Source organism: Ricinus communis, chromosome 6 (assembly GCF_019578655.1).
Source record: "Ricinus communis isolate WT05 ecotype wild-type chromosome 6, ASM1957865v1, whole genome shotgun sequence".
Taxonomy (NCBI): Eukaryota; Viridiplantae; Streptophyta; class Magnoliopsida; order Malpighiales; family Euphorbiaceae; genus Ricinus; species Ricinus communis.
Window position 1 is genome coordinate 8,981,539 of NC_063261.1, and position 4,925 is coordinate 8,986,463.

Below are 4,925 nucleotides of genomic sequence, written 5' to 3' on the forward strand. Positions count from 1 at the left end.
TTTTATTCCAATTACAAAATTTTAATTTATTTAACTTCAATTATTTACTTTCTCAATTTCAATTACAATTAAATTATTTTACCAATAAAGAATTGACAATATCACATTTTTTTCTTAATTATTGTTTAATTGGCTATGTTTACTGTTTGTTAATCTTTTATTTATAAAGTGATCAAATTAAAATACAATTTGAGTTGAATAATTGAAAAAAATTAAAATTTTATAACTAAAATGAAACTCAATATAAAATTTAGTGACTATTTATGCAACTTGTCTTAGTAACTAAATATGTACAGAAATAGTTTTCCCGCATTCATGAATGAAAAATTGCGGCATCTTCTGTTGCATCCTGCAAATCGAACGGAATGGAGTTTTGTAATTGGCAGATAGGAGAAAACTCCTCCTCTATATAAATCTCCCTAGAGATAAGTGTATTAATATAAGTATATCTAACAGATAAGACTTTAAGTATCTTTATCTCTACCAAATACTATCTCATAAATAACTCTTAATATAAATCCTAATAATTATACAAAATGGTTAAAATGTCCCTTGGGCTTTGTAATTGGCAGTACATATGTCTTAATCTCGGGCCTTGACACGAATATGTCCAATTAAGCTTCTTTTCGAGTGTTTAGCTCCATATTTTTCTCTTTAATATTACCTAAAAATAATTAAGTTTAAGTGAGATAAAAACATATATTTTCACCATATTATATATAAAAATGTATCATCAAAGCTCTAAAATACCCTTAAATATCTATATATAATTTGGACCGATCAAATACCCACACACTTAAACCTTTATTTGTCCTCAAGTAAATAGCAACTCAGAACTAACTTTTACAACAATCATGAAGAACATCCATACTCAGCTTAAAGATATTATTCAAAAGAATCTTACTAATGCAAAGATCATGTCAACCCAAGAATACTTGAATCATAATAATTTTCTTTAAAAATATAAACTGAGTCATTGTTAATCAAAAGACTCAAGCATCCAATCATTCACACCTGTTTCACAACAAATAGTCTAACTAATCTTCAAAGGATACAACTATGATGCATAATTCAAATTATCATAACCCTATTCAAGAGGCAAGACCTTTATTCACAAACAATAGATCAAGTTTTATATCACTTACTTTTGAAGCTCTTGTACTTTTTTCTTTTCTTTATACCCCTTGGGTTTTTACTTGATTTGGGGTATTTATTTCTTTCTTGAGATGTTATATCTTTTTATGCAAATACAAACACGGGTGATGAATGCACCTAGTTACTCAACAAAAGATATATCAAGATACTTTGCATACTCATAATATCAATTACCTTTTTATGTGAAAATTGATATTGGTCATGAAGATCCCCGATTACTAAGCAACTAAAATTAGTGAAGTAGAATTATTAAACTTAGAGCTTTAAACTTGCCCATATCATATCTCACAATTTTAGGCAAGCCAATTTAATAACAAGGAATTCATAATCTAAATCATACACTTCTAATTATACCCAACTTAAATTTGCCAAAATATTCATCATGTCCATATGCAAAGAATAGATACTTGATCATTTAAGTGCAAATAACTCATGAGTTTACATTATATATTTGACTAACTAAAGAGTTCAAGAATCTTAACATAATAGTATTCTTTCATCTACTCTTATATAAAATAATAAGAAAAAGCTGAGTGGAAAAATTTAAAATTTTACAAAGATTCATTAAAGTTGCTAATTTTAATGTCATGGCATGTAAAGTTTAATCCAACAAATATTCTATTTTCCTCCCCGCACTTAAATTTGACATTGTCCTCAATGTCATTGCATATATAAAAATAAAGACTAAAAAGAGAGAAAAAAACATATAATACTCCCATGGAGTTTTGTAATGCATAGTAAGCCATGAACTTGAATTCCAATCTCCACCATCCAAACTTTAAAATTTTGCATTTTTCAGCGCCCGTGGAATTTTCAGCACCCTGCGGACTGTGTCTTCAAGCGGCAGTGTGTCTGGTTACACTACATGCCCGGTCGCGGGCGGTTGGTTTGCTGGTGCTGCTGCTGCGCACCTCGCGGCTATGTCCGCGCCTCAATGCCTTGTCTGCGTCATGTGGCCCTTGATGAGTACCGCGCCCTGCTATGGGCCCGTATGAAAATTCGCTGTCGCAATGTGGCTCGCTCAAAAATAATTTTTTTTAAGGATATTTAATTGCTTCATATGGGCACATATTGTCTTTTGAGGATCAAAGAAGGTAGGGCTGCTCACTTTTCCATCATAGGCCGGCAAGGTAAACATAAAACAACAAAATTTAAAAAGAATAAAAATAAAAATAACTTAAATGCATAAAAATAAAAATACAATTGCTAAGTTTATTGTCTATAGCTCGACATGCCCGATTATACTCGTGGTGGGCGTTCATCCACGCACTCCACCTCTTGGTCATAAGCCATTCCTTTCAAGTACGGCTTCATACTTTTAATGCGAACATCTAAAGTGTCACGAAAGCTCTTTTCAGTTAAGAATGGAATATCATCAAATAATTGTTCATAAATAAGATAATCTAAATAATTATATGAACACTTATCAATAGTAGATTTAGGAGATAAAGTGAGAGAATCAAACACTTTAAATCCTACAGTTTCTCTTAAAACTGTCATGGTAAGTTTTCCATCATTCACATAAATCACAGTTCTAGTAGTTGCCATGAAAGGTCTACCAAGAAGTATAGTTTGCTCTTTATCCCTTACTGGTGTGTTTTTCATGTCAAGCACTACAAAATTAACTAGAATTATTAACTTACCTACTTGTAATAGCAAGTCTTCCACTATACCTCTAGAATATTTTATTGATTTGTCTCCAAATTGTAGAGACATAGTGGTAGGCTTTAACTTTTCCAAGTCAAGTCTTTCATACATCGAATAAGGCATCAAGTTGATGTTTGCTCCCAAATCTAACATGGCTTTTGTAACCTTTTTGTCACCTATTATAATATCAATGATGAAGCTATCATGATCATTCATCTTAAGGGGCAACTGATGTTAAAGCATTGTACTTGGTACTTGTACTTTTTCGTTGTTCGCATATCGCCTTTTGTTAATGTTCAACTCTTTAAAGAGCTTTGCATAAGCTAGCTTATTCCTGACAGCATCCAACCAAGGTAAATTAGTATTAACTTTAGAAAGCATCTCAATACTTTCAAAATTTTCTTTATCCTTTATGCTCTCTTTGGGTTGGTTTAAAAAAGAAATATATGGTCTATAAGGCTGAGCTGCCTTATGAAATTTAGGTCTAGAAAATACTTCCTTTTTTCTCTTCTCAAGCATAAGATTAGGCTATAATTTTTCTTTCTTTTATATGCTCTCCTTATTGATTTGCACTAATCCATCATTTTTAGGTGTACCTGCATAAGAAGAAGAGTTCTTTTCAGTTTCAATAGTAATATTATCGACAATCTCACATCTTCTAATAGTAGTAATGGAATTGACTTGTTCAGGTTGACTTGATAATTTTTTTTTTATTGAGCTCTTCAACAATTTATCCCAGTTGAGCTTCTAAACGTTTCATTGAAGCTTCATGAAATCTGTCTTTTTTTCATTTCTCTCCATCCTATCATGAGAAGCTATCATAAATGATTGAAGTGTTTCTTCCAAACTTAGCTTCCTTTGTTCATTAGATCGAAGAGTTTATTCTTGATCTTGAAAGAAAGAACTTGAGTCCCTTTAGAATTGAGAATATTGGACTTGGTAATGAGGTTGATTTCGGTTTCTCAATAATTGTAGTGGATTTTGGTCATTGTATTTCTAAAAAAAATTGGATGGTTTCTCCAACCTGTATTATATATATTGGAATAAGAGTTATTCATAGGATGCATGGACTGGTAAGAATCCATCAAATTTGTTTGGTCATATATATTTCCTCTGTAATTATCAAAAGATGAACAACATTAGCACCATGACCATAAATACTACAAATACCACATACCTCATTATTTGATGAGTTTTTTGTTGAAGCAAGCATCTTAAATTGCTTAGTCAATTCAGCCAATTGCATGACTATCTCACTACTAGCTACTACTTCATTTACTTATACTCTTTTTGTCCTTAGATTCTTTTATTGAGAATTGGCTCCTAACATCTCAAAGATATCATAAACCTCATCAGCTGTCCTTTCTAACATAGCACTCCAGCTGCATTATCAATCATACATTGATATTGTTGTGTCAACCCATCATAAAATAATTGGTTAATTATTGAGAGTGGGAATCTATGGTGTGGGCATTGCAATAAAAGTGATTTGAAGTGATTCCATACTTCATGAAAAGATTCAGCATCCTTTTGATAAAAATTAGAAATTTTAGCTCTTAACTCTTTGGTCTTTTGATGTGAGTAAAACCTACTCATAAACTTTTGATGAACTTCTTCCTAAGTTCTCAAAGAATTAGGAGGCAAGATCATTAACCAAGCCTTTGCTCTATCTTTCAATGAATAAAAAAAAAACACGTCATTCTTAGTTAATCCTTATTAAGTCTAGATAATGGAAAAGTATGAACTATGGCATAAAATTCTCTAATAAATGTTAATTCATCCTCATTAGGCATACCATAAAATGAAGGAAGCATATTAAAATAAATATTCTTTAATTCATAATTCCTAGATGCATCACCTAGAACTATGCATGAAGTAACGTTACCAATTATAGGTCGTGCATAATCTTTCATAGCCATCGCCTTTCAGCTCCTACTTCTCTTGGTAGGTTTGCCATGATATCAACTTCTTCTGTTGATTCTTCTTTTAGTTGTTTCCTGCTAAGCATGCAAAATAAAAGAAAATTTCAGATTAAAAAAAAAAACTTAAAAATAAAATTTAAAAATAAAACACGTAAACAAAATAAATCACAAAACATAAAGCAAATAAATAAAACAAAAATA

At 31.0% G+C, this 4,925-nt stretch overlaps 1 non-coding gene across 1 annotated transcript; it reads left to right on the forward strand.

Moving 5' to 3' along the window:
* The first annotated feature begins 4,258 nt into the window (after positions 1-4,258).
* On the forward strand, positions 4,259-4,366 carry LOC112533731. Its single transcript, XR_003078066.1, has one exon. It is a non-coding gene; the product is annotated as a small nucleolar RNA R71 (small nucleolar RNA).
* The last annotated feature ends 559 nt before the right edge of the window (positions 4,367-4,925 follow it).